General features: G+C 49.7%; 1 non-coding gene across 1 annotated transcript; it reads left to right on the forward strand.

The window, feature by feature from the left end:
- The first annotated feature begins 15,431 nt into the window (after positions 1-15,431).
- LOC117427217 (5.8S ribosomal RNA) lies at positions 15,432-15,586 on the forward strand. The gene has a single exon (XR_004548203.3). It is a non-coding gene; the product is annotated as a 5.8S ribosomal RNA (ribosomal RNA).
- Positions 15,587-17,309: the final 1,723 nt, after the last annotated feature.

Genomic DNA, 17,309 nt, shown 5'->3' on the forward strand with positions numbered 1-17,309 from the left:
AAAAAAATTCCAATTTTTCACATTTCAAAACTGTGATACGAAACAAAAATCTATTCTAGAAAAGGAGGACTGTGCTTTATTGAACCATGTAAAACCAGGGTCTAATGGGCAAAAGCATTTTGCTGCATCCTTCAAGTGAGCATCTTTCACTATTATTTTTAACAATTTTCCTGATTCATCTAAATTCCGCTTCCTTTTAACAGCAGGTAACAATCCACAATTAAAATCTCCCGCCACTATTAAAGTTTTGTTGCTCACTAAAAGCAATCTTAAGTGTTCAAAAATATGTTCCCTCTCTGCACACGTTTGAGCCCCATAAATATTCACTAAACACATTTCTGTTTCATGATACTTTATATCAACTGCTAACAAACGCCCTGGAATTATATCAGAAACAGATTTAACTTCAATATGAGGGTTTTTACACAGAATCCCCAACCCTGCAGCCTTTTCTACATTTGATCCCGCCCACACAGATATCCCAACATTCCATTCCTTTTTTAAATTTGCATAATCATTTGAAAAGGAAATACTGCACTCTTGTAAAAATATAATATCTGCACTAATAGATTTCAGGTAACCAAAAACACTCTTTCTCTTATCAGCCCCTTTAATACCTCTAACATTTACAGAACATAAATTCAATATCATCATTGTACAAACAAGAATGACAGAAAAAAACACAAACTGAATCATTTTTTGTCCCTTTTTCCCCCTTTCTTTTTCTCTCCCACGTTATGCCACTGATCGTCTCCTCTTGTGTTCTCAATATTGTCCTTGTCTTTGATTGTATTGTTATCAGCTCCTTTATCTTTGTCTTTGTTTGTGGCAGCCATCTTGTCTTTGTCTTTGTTTGTGGCAGCCATCTTGTCTTTGTCTTTGTTTGTGGCAGCCATCTTGTCTTTGTCTTTGCCTGTGGCAGCCATCTTTTCATTATTATCTGACTCGCCCTCTGCTGCAACTGCTGGTTTAAAAAAACAGACACAGCAGAGAAAGTCTGCACATCTCCCTCCTCCAGAAATGTAGAGCCCTGGAAATCAGTTCTTTCAATTTCCAGCCTCCGAGTTGGAGTGTCTGGACTACTAATCACAGTCAGGCACTTTTCTTGCTTCCCAATATGTGCAAGTAAATGCTCTCTTTCCTGATCGTGCACAACATCAGGGGCAATATTAACCCCCCCGACTTTTTTTTTTAGCCACAGCCTGTTCTTCAGGCTTCCGTTTACCGGTCTGCTGTATTATCTCCATCTCATTATCAGCGTTATCCTCCTCTGCAGAGACATCAGGCTCATTTTCCGAAAAATCGGAGCTATACAGGTCCTCTTTAAGACTCCCATCTTCATCCTGCTGTTCCTCTGTTCCCTCTTTGCTGACTTCCTCCTCCCTTGTGTTACTCTCTGTCATTTAACTATATTGGTATACAAATCTGGGCAAGTTTTGAAAACATGGCCCTCTTCCCCACACAGATTGCATTGTTTCTCCTCATGGCAGAGAGCAGTTACATGCGGCCCTCCACAGTTCTTGCATTTAGTTACAGAACAACTCACAGCCAGGTGTCCCAGTTGTCCACAGTTACGACACAGCTTTGGCATCCCATTGTATACAACAAACCCACAAGCTGCCACCAAAGTCACATTACTGGGAAGGTGACGCATTCCATCGATGCGAGGCAGGCATCATTGGGCGGTGCGAGGCTGGCATCCTTGGGCGGTGCGAGGCAGGCATCCTTGGGCGGTGCGAGGCAGGCATCCTTGGGCGGTGCGAGGCAGGCATCCTTGGGCGGTGCGAGGCAGGCATCCTTGGGCAGAGCAAGGCAGCAGGTATTCACCTTCTGCTGGTGGAGGTGGGAGGGGCACGCAGTCCTCCCACGGTGGTGGAGATGGAACCAGCAGGTATTCACCCTCTGCTGGTGGAGGTGGGACTGGTAAACTGTCCTCCCACGGCGCTTGAGACGGAACCAGCAGGCATTCACCCTCTGCTGGTGGAGCTGGGAGGGGCAAGCAGTCCTCCCACGGCGGCTGAGGCGGAACCAGCAGGCATTCACCCTCTGCTGGTGGAGCTGGGAGGGGCAAGCAGTCCTCCCACGGCGGCTGAGGCGGAACCAGCAGGCATTCACCCTCTGCTGGTGGAGCTGGGAGGGGCAAGCAGTCCTCCCACGGCGGCTGAGGCGGAACCAGCAGGCATTCACCCTCTGCTGGTGGAGCTGGGAGGGGCAAGCAGTCCTCCCATGGCGGCTGAGGCGGAACCAGCAGGCATTCACCCTCTGCTGGTGGAAGCAGCAGAGACAGAGGCAGCTCCTGCTGCTCTGCTCCTGGCGGTGGAGGTGGCGGAGGCAGAGGCAGCTCCCGCTGCTCTGCTCCTGGCGGTGGAGGTGGCGGAGGCAGAGGCAGCTCCCGCTGCTCTGCTCCTGGCGGTGGAGGTGGCGGAGGCAGAGGCAGCTCCCGCTGCTCTGCTCCTGGTGGTGGCAGAGGCAACTCCCGCTGCTCTGCTCCTGGCTCCTGGAGGCGTTGTTTGTCCCACACAGGACACTATATGTGACCGAGCAGCTGTTGCAGTGACGTGTGGGTAGTAATGTCACGGACCAGGAAGTAACAGTAAACAAAAGGCAATGGATGGAATGGTGGAACCGCTTTATTAAATAATAAAACGAAACAAAAGGTTTAAACCAACAACAAAACAACACAACAAAAAAAAAGGCGCATTGGCCAAACAAATATAACTAAACAAATAAGCGTGCTGGTTTTACTCAGCAGTTGTTTACACTCTTTCTCGCTCAAAACCTGTCTCACCTCTGACACTCCCCCGAGCACGGACAGCTGCAGATTCTTATACAGTGACCATCTCCCGATTAGCAACAATTAATCAATGAATTAACTCTGGAGATGGTCACCATCTGCACGAGTTTATTAAATTACTGCTGTGGATGGGACTACCCATCCACGCTACTAAGCAAAACAAAACAATCGACTACGCCGTCAATATATAAATACAAAACAATACCCACGGCGCGTCGCCGTCATCTATACATAAATACCGATAATAATAATAATAATACAAAACAAATACAAAATAACACAGGGACAGAGGGGGAAACCCTGTTCTAAAAGTAAATAAATACGTACAGGGCTGCTTGCCCTGTTACACTTGTATATAATGAGAAACGTTCAACAGCTCAGAAACGCCATAATAGAATCCAATGCCTTTACAAATGTGTTCTGAAACTGTTCATTTTTCTCTCAAATGCGGTTCTCAAAAAATGGTTTTGCCTACTTTTTTATTATTATTATTTTTTCCAGAGTAAGACCAAAAGGCAAACATCCAGGAAATAGGTAAACACCGCTACAGCGCTTGAACTGTCTCAACAAACGTTTAGCTCTAAAACGTGTACATTGAAAGTCTATTAACAGCTTTAACACAATCATCTGTGTTCCAATAGCGGTTTATCCACAGGGTGATCAATAAAGTGACTGCTGGCTTTGTTCACATATTAACAAGACATTTCAGGATTCACGCATATTCTGAACAAGCACACTAGAATATGGTAGTGAAAGTGTCAGAAGGCGACGGGAAGGGGGGTTCGCAAAAGTCTGCAGTCCTTACCCACCTCTTGCTTAGCGAAGCAATAATTTAGAAGTAGCCGACTACGCCAGTATGGATTGTAACCATGCACACAATAAATATAACATTAGGTTGAAAAAAGAAAACTCTATATATGCCTAAGTTGTTCAATGGTTTATTAAACAATTAAAACAGAAAAAAACACATACAATACTTCATGAAATGAGTAGGGGGCCTCTTCCTAACAGCTATCTAATCCTGAGGGGGTTACAACTATGTCCTACCTGCAGCTTTGGCCAAATTCTCCCCTGCTTTATCGTAAGCAAAATTTAACTTTGCTTGGTGAGTCTGTACCCACTCACTAACATCCTGTCTGTTCTTCTCAGTAGCGGTACCAAAAATCATATCAACCGGTAGTCTAGCATGTTGACCAAACATTAGGAAGAACGGAGCATACCCCGTAGAGGCATGGATGGAGTTATTATATGCATGGACTAGTTCCAGCAAATACTCATGCCATCTTTCCTGTTTCTCTGCTGCTAACGTACCTAACAGATTGAGGAGGGTCTGGTTAAAACGTTTTCAACCGCCGTTCCCCTGGGGGTGGTATGGCGTATTGCGGCTCTTATGGCACCCATAATATTTACACAGTTCCTTAATCAGGAGAGACTCAAAATTTGCACCTTGATCAGCATGGAACCTCTCTGGACACCCAAAGGATCAAATTACTTGGTGCCAGAGTGCATGGCCGACAGTAGTTGCGGTTTGATTTTGGGTGGGAACCACCCATGCAAATTTTGAAAATAAATCTGTGATCACTAACAAGTTCTTAAACTGATCGCTCAGCCTACTCAAATTCAAAAAGTCCATGCTCACTATCTCCAATGGGGCACTTACTTGAATGGGGACTAGAGGAACCTTTCCCTCCGGCTTTCGTTTCCTTAGGAGACAGCAGGAGCAGGCTTCTAGCCAACGGAGAGCATCAGCTTCCATTCCAGGCCAATAGAAAGCTTTCTTCAGGATAGACAACGTATTTTGACTTCCCTGATGGCTCGTCTGTTCATGGCAGATAGGTAAGTTTCTGCTTCAAGTAATTTTAAATTAACTACATTCAGGAACCTTGTAAGGTGGTGTTTGAATTCGGTGAGGTAGTGTGTGATTAATACCAGGTGAGTGTGGTTAAATTGAATAGAAGTTGATTTGCTATCTGATTGGTTTCCACACAGTTTAGTTTTTTCTTTTCCTACCCAGTTGTTATATTAATCAGACAGGCTAGTTGTGCGCCAGCAAACCGAAGAGCCTCAACAAAAGAGCCAGGAATCTAGCTGTGGGAGTCTAGCTGTGGGAGTCCAGCAAGGGTAGTCCTGCGCCGAGACACTGTTGGAATAGATCCAAACCTAACAGCGCTCTGGAAGATGCCATCTACTAGTCAGGTCTGCACCCTCCACCCCACCGCTCCCACTCTGCCTATTTGTCTCCCCTGTCCTGCTATGACTGTCTCTCACATCCCTGTTCTGTCCTCTCGTCCTCGTCCTCTGCCCTCTCTCCGCTGCTGCTCCTCCAACCCCTCTAACCTCATCCCTCTGCCTCTCCCCCCCTCCCGCACACTCTCTGGTGCACTCTGGAACTGTCACTCTTCTGCTAACAAAGCTGATTTCATCTCTGCCTTTGCCTCCCACCTCTCTCTCGATTTCCTTGCTCTCACTGAAACCTGGCTGTCCCCTGATACACTATAACTCCTGCTGCCCTGTCCTCTCTCTATTTCCTGTCCCCTCTCTATTTCCTGTCCCATACCCCGCATCTCACTGGACGGGGAGGTGGGACTGGTCTTCTCCTCTCTCCCTCCTTACTCTCATCGCTCTCTGTTAACACCTTTGAATTTCATGCTGGCAACTAACCTCTCCCTGTCAACTCCTGCTAATTGTACTGTACCGCCCCCCTGGACCTCTCGCTCACTTTCTCGATGAACTTGACTATCTACTCTCCTCCCTCCCCTCTCTGTCTACCCCAACTGTCCTGTTAGGTGATTTCAATATCCTCTCCAACCCCAGCCACTCTACCGGATTCCTCCCTCTCCTTCACTCCTTTGACTTCTGTCTCTCTCCATCCCCCCCTACCCACAAAGCTGGCCGTCAACTGGACCTCACCTTCTCCAGGGCCTGCTGCCCCTCCACCCTCTCTGTCACCCACTGGACCTCTCTGATCACTATTTCATCTCTTTTTCTCTGTCTCTCCCCTCTTTCCCTGCTCCTCCTACCCCAATGGTCACCTCTCGCCGTAACCTCCGCTCTCTCTCCCCCTCTGTCCTTGCCTCCACTGCTCTCTCTCACCTCCCTCCCATCGACTCCTGCTCACAACTCTTTGTAGACTCTGTTACCTCCACCCTCTTCTCCTCCCTCGACTCCCTCTGTCCGCTCACCTCCCGACCTGCTCGCCCCTTCCCTCCCCAACCCTGGCTCTCCTCTGCACTCCGCTCAGCAAGAACCACACTGCGATCTGCTGAAAAGAAATGGAAGAGAACCAAACTCCCTGCTGCCCTAGATCTCTACCGCACTCTCCTCTCCTCCTTCTCCTCTAGTCTCTCCTCTGCTAAATGTACTTATTTCCAATCTGTAATCCAAGCCTCCAATAACAACCCATGTAAACTATTCTCTACCTTCTCCTCCCTCCTAAACCCTCCCCCCTCCTCCTCCCTCCTCTATCTCCTCTGATGACTTTGCCTCTTTCTTCTCTTCTAAAATCTCAGATATCCACAAACTCTTTAACACCTCTCCCTCCCCCGCACCCCCTCCCACTCCAAACCCTACACCCACTGCAACCCCTACTAACTCACCCTCCTTCTCCATCTTGTCTTCCCTCTCAGACTCTGACCTCTCCTCCCTGCTCCAGGGTCACAAACCCACCACGTGTGCCCTAGACCTCCTCCCCACTCACCTCTCTGCTTCCCTTCATCTCCTCCCTTCTCAACAAGCCTCTATCACTCCCCTCCTCAAAAAACCTACCCTCGACTCCACCTCCCTCCAGAGCTACTGCCCTCCTACCCTTCCTCTCCAAAACCCTTGAGCGGGCTGTACACCGCCAGCTCTCTGCTTTCCTGTCCAACCACTCTCTGCTCGACCCTCTCCAATCTGGCTTCCGCTCTGCTCACTCCACTGAAACCGCCCTCCTGTCTGTCACTAATTCACTAAACTCTGCCCGAGCTGCCTCTCTTTCCTCTATCCTAATTCTCCTCGACCTCTCTGCTGCCTTTGACACTGTCGATCACTCAATTCTACTATCCTCTCTCGCTGACCTGGGAATCTCTGGTACTGTTCTGGCCTGTTTCTCCTCCTACCTCTCCAACCACACTTACCAGGTAACCTGGCGTGGCGCAACCTCCACACCTCGCCCTCTCTCAACAGGAGTCCCCCAAGGGTCAGTCTTAGGTCCTCTCCTGTTCTCTCTCTACACCCGCTCCATGGGCCCCCTCTTCACATCCTATGGTTTCTGATGATGCTCAGATTTTCCTCCCCTTCCCCACCTCTGACTCCACCATCCCCTCCTGTATCTCTACCTGTCTGTCTGCTATCTCCTCCTGGATGCACTCGCATCACCTCAAACTCAACCTCTCTAAATCTGACCTCCTGTTCTTTCCCTCCTCCTCCTCCCCCTCCTTTGATCTCTCTATCTCCGTTCCTCTGGAATCTACCACACTCTCTCCCTCCTCCTCAGCTAAGAACCTCAGAGTCACCCTGGACCCCTGCCTCTCTTATTCCCGGCACATCTTCACTCTGGCACGCACTTGCCGATTTCACCCTGAACAACATACGAAGATTCCGACCCTTCCTCACCAACTACGTCACCCAGCTCCTGGTCCAGGCCCTGGTACTCTCCCGCCTAGACTACTGCAACTCCCTCCTGGCTGGCCTCCCTGCGTCCGCCACCCGTCCACTCCAGCTCATCCAGAACTCCGCTGCTCGCCTAGTGTTCTCTCTGCCTCGCTTCTCCCACGCAACTCCACTGCTCCACTCACTCCACTGGCTCTTGATCACCGCTCGCATCCAGTTCAAGACTATTGTACTAGCCTACAGATGCCTTGACCAGACTGCACACAGCTACCTCCAGACCCTCATCTTTCCCTACACCCCCACTCGACCTCTCCGCTCCTCCTGCACTGGAAGACTGGTTCTACCTCCTATACGCTCCCCTGCCTCCAGAGCCCACTCCTTCTCCACCCTCGCCCCGCAGTGGTGGAATGACCTTCCTACAGATGTCAGGACTACCCAGTCCCTGACCACCTTCCGGCGCCTCCTCAAGACTCACCCTTCAGACAGCACCTGTTGAACTCCTCTTTTTTCCCTCTGGACACTTATCACCCTCCCTTAAATGTACTTTACTTGTTCTTATCTGCCCCCTATTTTACTGCATTTAATCCTGTACTTTAGAGTACTGTAATATGTCAATTGTTATTTAATCTGTAGTATTTTGTATTTAATTATATCCTGATATAACTATCACTGACACTGTTATCTGCTCCTTTATTGAATAGTATTTTGTCATACTTGTACTTGCTAGAACCAAAGTCATTGTATTTATCTTGCTCTTAATTGTATTATTACTTGCACTGTGATCCTTGAAATGTATTTTTGTTTACGACTGTAAGTCGCCCTGGATAAGGGCGTCTGCTAAGAAATAAATAATAATAATAATAATGGTACTCCTCTTTGAACGTGTGGGTTGTAGTGCATAGTGACTGGGTGATGCAGGTGCTCCAGAGAAGGACAAACACAAAGTTCACGGTTCAAGTTCCTTTTTATTCCTTGAACAGGAATTAAATAATAAAGCTGGCTCTCCCCAGCAATGGGTATTGCCAGCGCCAAAACAAGGGGTTGCAGTCCCGAAATAATAATCCCAAAACACAAACGCAACACAAACACAGACACGTCTCCGGACAGTGAGTGCTCGAGTGCAGGTGCGGTGCTGGATACAGTGATGCCGGTTAAGTGCAGGTGCGGTGAAGTCCGGGTGAATCGCTGGCCTCGGGCTGCAGCTCCCAGATCCGTGCTTACTCAGTCTAACAAAGACAAAACACACACGATTGCAACAACAAACCAAACACTTAATCTCCTTCCAAACAGTCCTCGTTTCCTCACATCAACCACAACAAAGGAACCGATTATGGCGTCACGTCCCCCAAAGTACCCTCAGCCCCGCCCCCTCCGATAGCTAGTTCAATCACGTCTCCTCCAATTCATGAATGAAACTTTGCTTACCGTACTAGGGCGGGGACTCCTGGTACCGTGACGCCATCCCTTTCCTGAATGGCTGGCTTCCGACTGCCCCCGGAATGAACTGCCGAAACATTCAGTATGGGGCACGCAATTCCTGCTGTACAGTGCTCTCAGAGGTCGAGAGGGAGATTGTTGATTCAGATTCATTCGCTCTTTGTCACATATCCCACCGCTCATAGTGAAGCCGAAGGAACACTCGGCTGAATCTACCTTGCCCATTACACCCCCCTCCCGGGAAAAGTAATCCACATTTTGATGATCTCTCCTGGCACGATGTGTCGTGAAATACATGAATGGTTGCAGCGCCAGATACCACCGAGTTATCCGGGCGTTGCTATCCTCCAGTGACAAGACTGAATGAATGACCCAAGAGGTAATAGCGTAAGGTCTGAGTGTCCCATTTAATGGCCAGACATTCCTTTTCTATGACGGAGTAGTTGCGATCCCGAGGGAGCATTTTTTTGCTTATGTACAGGATAGGGTGTTCTACTCCATCGACCCGCTGGAACAAGACCGCCCCCAGACCAACATCCGAAGCGTCGGTGTGGAGGAGGAATTCCTTATCAAAATCTGGTGTGATCAGGGCGGGGGCTTGGCAGAGTCGTTGCTTAATGGTATCAAAGGCCCCCTGACACTCTCCTGTCCATTTAATTAAATTTGGTGCACTCTTCTTAGTGAGGTTCACTAGAGGGTTTACCACTGTGGCGTACTCGGGGATGAATCGACGGTAATAACCGGCCAACCCCAAGAGAGACCTCACCTGGGATTTGGTTTTCGGGATTGCCGCGTCCTGGACTTTGGTGGCGACGGGTTTCACCTGCCCATGCCCCATAATAAATCCTAAATATTGGGTTTCTTCTTTGGCAAATGCACATTTACCCAAGTTGGCTGTCAATCGGGCTACCCTCAGAGACTGCAAGACGTCTGCGACCCTAGCCAAATGCTCCCGCCAGGTGGAGCTATAGATAACCACATCATCAATATACGCTGCTGCATATTCACGATGTGGGCGTAAAACCTGGTCCATTAGTCTCTGAAAGGCAGCGGGCTCACCATGTAGCCCAAACGGCATGGTTGTGAAATGAAACAGACCATCAGGGGTAAAAAATGCAGTTTTCTCACGTGATCTGCGGGTTAAGGGGATCTGCCAGTATCCCTTCATCAGGTCCAAAGTCGAAATGAACCTCGCCGTTCCCAGTCTGTCGAGAAGCTCGTCGACCCGAGGCATGGGATATGTATCGAACTTGGCAATAGCGTTTACCTTGCGGAAATCAACACAGAAGCGGTTGGTGCCGTTCTTTTTGGCCACTATCACAATTGGACTGCACTACTCGCTCCTGGAAGGCTCAATCACCCCAAGTTCGAGCATCGCCCGCACCTCTTTGCGAACGCCACCCCGTCGACTTTCCGGGATCCGGTAGGGTCTCTCTCACACTGTGACACCTGGCGGAGAGACAATGTCATATTCAACGAGATTAGTTCTGCCGGGCACATCAGAAAAAACATCACTGAATTCCTCAATTAACCTGCACAGATCTCTCTGCTGATCTTGGAGCAACTGTTCCCCCATTGGAATGTTCTGTATGCTAGGAGCCTCTATACAGCTTCCAAAATCATCCTCTACCTCGCCTGGGGCTATAAATAAGGCTTCCCTTGCCTGCCAGGGCTTTAATAAATTGACATGGTAGATTTCCCGTTCGTTGCGGCGATCGGGTTGCCGAATTTCATAATTCACTTTCCCTATAGCCCGAATCACCTCATATGGCCCCTGCCATTTAGCATATAGCTTGGATTCCGACGTGGGAAGAAGCCAATTTTAGCCAATTTTAGATTGTCCTGGGCCAAACGACCGACCAAATCCAGGCGATCACGGAGTAGGAGCACATGCTGCACTACGCTTTTGGACGAGCCTTTGTGTTCTTCCCACCCCTCTCTCAACAGATCGAGGATGCCGCGAGGCTGTCGGCCGTACAAGAGCTCAAAGGGGGAGAACCCTGTTGAACTCTGCGGCACCTCTCTCACTGCAAACAGGAGGTAGGGCAGAAGCGATGCCCAATGTTTCTGTTCCTGATTCACAAATCGTCTCAGCATCTGCTTTGTTTGGTTAAAACGTTCCACCAAACCGTCTGACTGTGGATGATAAACAGATGTCCGGATGGGACGTATTTTTTATATTTTATACACTTGCTGTAGCGTTTGAGACAGAAAGTTAGTTCCATGATCAGTCAGAATCTCTTTGGGGATCCCTACTCTCGACATAATCTGCACTAGTTCTTTGGCTATTGCAGCGGCACTCGTGGACCTCAAACGAACTGCCTCCGGGTATCGCGTTGCATAATCCACCACTACTAACATGTGCATATACCCGGAGTCAGAATGTAGCAAAGGGCCCACTATGTCCATTGCAATGCGCTCAAAGGGAGTGGAAATTATTGGCAGTGGGACCAAAGGAGCGGGGCGCACTCGACCCGGCGCTACTCGCTGGCAGTCTGGGCAGGTGGCTACATATTTCAACACTTCATTATGAAGCCCTACTCAATAAAATCGAGCCAATATGCGTTCCCTCATCTTGTCGGCCCCCATGTGTCCTGCAAAGGGGATGTCATGCGCCAGCCTCATGACCTCGGGCCGACAGGACGGAGGAACCATCAATTGTGTTACAGGCTGGTAGGGTTAGGGATTACCCTATACAGTAATTGCCCCTTGATAATGAAGTGCGGATATACAAGCGCCCCAGCGCCTTCAACATCCTTACCTTCAATAGACCGGACCTGTCCCCAAGCGTGCACCAGTGTGGGGTCGTTTTTCTGGTCCCACACTAGGTCCGCGCTTGAGCCCCACATGTCTGGTACATTGAGAGGGGCCGGAGTAACATCTGCCCTGGATGGCCCAGTAACCTCGCCCTCTCGGTCACACTGCGTACCGACTCCCTTTGAGTGGCGTTTGATACCATCCGCTCTTTCTCCCACCAGTCCCCAGCCTCGTTTCAGAGACGCACCTTCCCATTTTTCGATCCGTCTCTCTTTCTTTGTTTTCCTAGGACAAAAAAGGGAAGAGAACAGATCAGCTTGCCGGGGAAAAATCTCACCAATCGTTTCCCCTGCTCTGCCACGGTTGCGTGTGCGGTCGGGGCTGCCTTTTGGATTAATTGCCGATACTGTGGCCTGTCCCGGCTCAGAATTAAGGGGTGCAGCAGCCTTTCCACCACCCCCACTGTGAGGTGGCGTTGTGTCTGACCTATCAACACGTATGCTTTTAGGGTGGGATATGTCGCCGTGTCTCCATGGATGCAGGAGATCGCCACCTTGCCTTGTGGCTGCCACGACATACCGCCTAAGAGAGACGTTTGAATTAAGGTCTGTGCACACCCTGAGTCCACTAAAGCCTGGGTACTCACATTAACAATCACCACATCAATAATACAAGGCCCCTCCCGACCATTTCCCCGTTCCTTACCTGCTTCAGATGCCAGATAGCATGTCGCTACGTTGCACTCCATTGCCGAGGGGCACATGCGGGCGATGTGTCCAGGTTCATGGCACCTAAAACAGACAATACTAGGGGCAGAAGGCACTGGGGTTAGCGATCTGTCCCGCTGCTGATAAGGCAGCGGGTCAGGGGTAGCAAATCTACCGCAGCTGGGGGCCAACCGCTGCCTCCATGGTGAGGAGGTGGGTCGGCCCATTGGGATCGGTGGTTTGGCCGGTCGGGGTCCCAGGGGAGGAGAAGGTGTTGGTGGTACTGCGGGCGCTGCTCCTCGGCTGGTGAGAGGAAGAAGAGGGGTCAGTAGTCCTGTTTTGATTATTATTATTATTATTTATTTCTTAGCAGACGCCCTTATCCAGGGCGACTTACAATCGTAAGCAAATACATTTCAAGTGTTACAATACAAGTAATACAATAAGAGCAAGAGTAATACAATAAGAGCAAGAGTAATACAATAAGAGCAATGATGGAGACCCGGGAGTCCTCAAAGTCCTCCGCCAGTTTGACGACAGCCTCCAGGGTGTCGGGGTTGTGACGCCGTATCCAGTCATGTTTCTCCGTGCTGACCACATGGCAGAACTGCTCCAAGACTATTGCCTCGCACATCTGTGCACCGGTCTTTTGTGGAGGGCTAAGCCAGTGCACCATGTGGTCACACAGTTTCTGGGCAACCACCCTGGGACGGGTCTCCCGTGGTCTCCGGTATTCCAGGAAACGCAGCCAATGGGTTTCCCCCGTGATGTTGAGGCATTGTAGGATGGCCCACTTGACTAGGTCGTACTGGCTAGGCTCCTCGTCAGTCATGGCTTGGTACGCTACCTGAGCCTCCCCGTTCAGACAGAGACCCAATTGACTGGCCCAGTACTCCTTTGGCCAATGCGCAGTGGTGGCCAACCGCTCAAAGGCAACCAAGAACGCCTTGGGGTCATCCTCTGCTGTCATCTTCTGTGCCCGTGCCTTAGGGGGCGCCATCACGGGTGCCGCTGGTGCCTGGCGTGCGTTCCCGAGTCCGACCCTCTCAATCAGCGCAGTGTATCTCTCCTCCTTTTGCCCCTCCTCCGTCTCCCATCTCTGTTCCAGCGCTTGCAACAGCGCAGTGAGCGTGGCAACGTCCATCTCCCGTACTGACACCACGTGTGACCGTGTGGGTTGTAGTGCGTGGTGACTGGGTGATGCAGGTGCTCTAGACAGGGACAAACACAAAGTTCACGGTTGAAGTTCCTTTTTATTCCTTGAACAGTAATTAAATAATAAAGCTGGCTCTACCCAGCAATGGGTATTGCTAGCGCCAAAACAAGGGGTTGCAGTCCCGAAATAATAATCCCAAAACACAAACACAACACAAAAACAGACACGTCTCCAGACAGTGAGTGCTCGAGTGCAGGTGCGGTGCTGGATACAGTGATGCCGGTTAAGTGCAGGTGCGGTGAAGTCCGGGTGAATCACTGGCCTCAGGCTGCAGCTCCCAGATCCGTGCTTAATCAGTCTGACAAAGACAAAACACACACGGTTGCAAAAACAAACAAAACACTTCTCTCCTTCCAAACAATCCTCGTTTCCTCCCATCAACCACAACAAAGGAACCAATTATGGCGTCACGTCCCCCTAAAGTACCCTCAGCCTCGCCCCCTCCGATAGCTAGTTCAGTCACGTATCCTCCAATTCATGAATGAAACTTTGCTTACCGTACTAGGGCGGGGACTCCTAGTACTCCTTTGTCACAGATGCATGCATTTATCAGATCAAAAACCTAACCTGGGTCTTGCTCCCGGCCGCTTTTGGTGACTCTGGATAACCTCGAGCCGATCGCACGTCCCTGGTGGCGGCGATGATTCATTCCTGCCCAACTTTCGATGGTACTTTATACGCCTACCATGGTGATCACAGGTAACGGGGAATCAGGGTTTGATTCCAGAGAGGGAGCCTGAGAAACGGCTACCACATCCAAGGAAGGCAGCAGGTGTGCAAATTACCCACTCCCGACCCGGGGAGGTAGTGATGAAAAATAACAACACAGGACTCTTTCGAGGCCCTGTAATTGGAATGAGTACATGTGACCGAGCAGCTGTTGAGTGGTGTGTGTGGTGACGTCACGGAACAGGAAGTACCAGAAACAAAACAATGGATGGGCGGGTGAAGCTGAACGCTATTGCGCTCAGGGTATTTATTAAATAATAAAACAAAACAAAAGATTTAAACAAACAAAACACAAAACAAAAAGGCGCGTTGGCCAAACAAATAGAAACAAATAAGCGTGCTGGTTTTACCACCAGCATGATACTTAGCAGTTGTTTTTTAAATGTAGTTTCTCTCTCTCCTCACTCTCTCTGCTCCCCGTACTCTCCTCTGTACACCCCCGAGCACAGACAGCTGCAGGTTCTTATATTCTGGCCCGAGGGGTTAACTAACTGTTAATTATCTTATTACCCCTCGGCCGCAGTCTGCAGTCTGCACGTTATTCCCATGACCCGCCGAGCAGCCTCTGGGAAACCAAAGTGTTTGGGTTCCGGGAGGAGTATTGTTGCAAAGCTGAAACTTAAAGGAATTGACGGAAGTGCACCACCAGGAGTGGAGCCTGCGGCTTAATTTGACTCAACATGGGGAACCTCACCCGGCCCGGACACAGGAAGGATTGACTGATTGATAGCTCTTTCTCTATTCTGTGGGTGGTGGTGCATGGGGGAGGGCGTCTCTCCGTCGCCCTTTCCTCGCGTCGGCCCTTACCTTGACCAGGCTGTGGACGGGCGCCTCTCTCATCGTTCTCGCGCGCCAACCGTCTCGCAGTAGTGCCCTTCAACCCGTCGCATTCCCTTCGAGGGGAAGAGCGCAGCGGGCGGTGGGTTCGGCAGTGGTCTTGGAATTGCAGCCACTCGACTCAGTCCCAAACCTCCCGGCACCTGGCTCGGGCTCGGTTACTGTCCCCTCGAAACTCTGGTCCAGGTACCTGTCGCCTCCGGGCGGAAGGTCTAACGACTCCGTGGAAGATCTTCCATGGATCTTCCCCTCCGAGCGCCTGGCCCCCCTTGATAAAATTCTGCTCGCTTGGTTTTCGACTGTTGCCCGGCCCCATCGGTGACCCAGCCCGGGCTGGGGTCAAAGCGGACGAAACACACACGACTATTCTTGGCGGTGGATCACTTGGCTCATGCATCGATGAAGAACGCAGCTAACTGCGAGAATTAATGTGAATTGCAGGACACATTGATCATCGACACTTCGAACGCACCTTGCGGCCCCGGGTTCACTCCCGGGGCTACGTCTGTCTGAAGGTCATTTTGCCATCAATTGCCTGCCCGGGGCGCAGTGTCTCGGTGCTCCGCTCTCGCGGTCTGGCATGGCTGGGGCCGTTGCAGGGGACACTCCGCGCTCCCCTTCGTCCCCCTAAAAGCAGACCCAGAGGTTAACCCGGCTGCGCAAAGCCTCATGCTGCCCCGGGGACCCAGTGGGGGCGGCGGACGTGGAACGCTCCACGTGGCTGTCGGTGGAGACATGTGACCCAGCCCTCTCGGACGCGCTGCCACGCCCCGCCGTCTCAACGTTCGGTCTCCTTTGTCAGCGTGCGCCGTTCCCCTGTAAAACTCCCTTCGGGCCAATGGCACTCTCGTGTCGTCGAGCGGCCAAACCTAGCGCGTGCGCTCTCTCTCTCCTTCTCCCTCTCCCTCCTTCTGTCTCGGAGGTTTGGGGCTGGGGCGCTGGGGGCTGGCGCGCTCGGGCAGCCTCCGAATACGACCTCAGATCAGGCGAGACAACCCGCGTCGCCGAGTGGTGTGCGTTCACATGTGCGCGAGTCAACGGGTTCTTCCGAAAACCCGGGGCGCAATAAAAGTGAGGTGCCCTGGCGCTCGCCAATTTACAGCACAAAATCAACCTTTGCAGCTGAAATCAAAAATTATAAAATGTTATTTGCATTTTAATTTAAATTTAAAAAAGAGGGCAACCAGGGAACCTCTTGATCTGCAGTCAAATGCTCCACCACTGAGCTATACCCCGACTCCAACAACGCCATTTTCTACCAAGCACAACCAACGGTGGCGAGCTGTCAGTTTCAGGAATGCAACCTGTCAAGGCGCGTGATTTTTTACCTCGTATCTCGCAACAAATTCCTGTGGCGCAATTGGTCAGTGTGTTTGGCTCTTAACCCTTTAAGGACCAAGATCGTGTCAACACCACATCATACTGAAATTTCAAATTGAAAGCCACAGCTTGCCTTGCCAGACGGCTTTGACAGATTATTTAAGAAAAGCTATAACGTTCCCCAGTGTTCTGAAAACAAGGACACCAATTCCAAGATGCGACGGTAACAAATTGATTTTTAGTGCATTGTTATAGGAAGAGAGTCAAATACAGCCAAAAAAACGCTTGGTCCTTAAATAGTTTAGCAAACGGTTGGTTTCTTGTGTAACAGGTCTTTATATACATATAGCTAAATTTATGTTAATAATTTGACTACGCCACCTTGTGGTTGGTTCCCACACAAACTCTTTTATCCAGGAGAAACCAAGCAATCATATACCAAAAATAATCTTTACAAGTTTTTATTAGTAATTGTTTTAAAAATCTCAAGCACATTAACAATAATGTAAACCATATGACAATGCCACCTTCACTTCACAGTCTAACAACTGTCTAGTAGAGATATATAAGGATAATACAATAAAACAAACTCTAAATCTATCAGTTTCTTACAGTGCAGTTAATTAAACTAATTACCACAGATTATATTATTGCAGTTTCTATAAAATACTTGGATCTATCAGTTTCTTATAGTAAAGTTAATTAACCAGTTCAGCAATTCTGTTATTTTTGTGATACATACAAAGTAGACAACAAAGTCAGCAGTTGAATGGTCTCGTTACAAACTAGATTACATTTATAAAGTACACGGTACCAATTTCCCCCAATCTATTTAAAATGAATATATAAAACAGCCGCGTGCTCGCTAGAATAAAATAAAATATAACAAATAAACACAGAGGACTCCTTGCTGCAGGAGCGG

The sequence above is a fragment of the Acipenser ruthenus genome, chromosome 39 (genome assembly GCF_902713425.1).
Source record: "Acipenser ruthenus chromosome 39, fAciRut3.2 maternal haplotype, whole genome shotgun sequence".
In the NCBI taxonomy this organism is placed as follows: Eukaryota; Metazoa; Chordata; class Actinopteri; order Acipenseriformes; family Acipenseridae; genus Acipenser; species Acipenser ruthenus.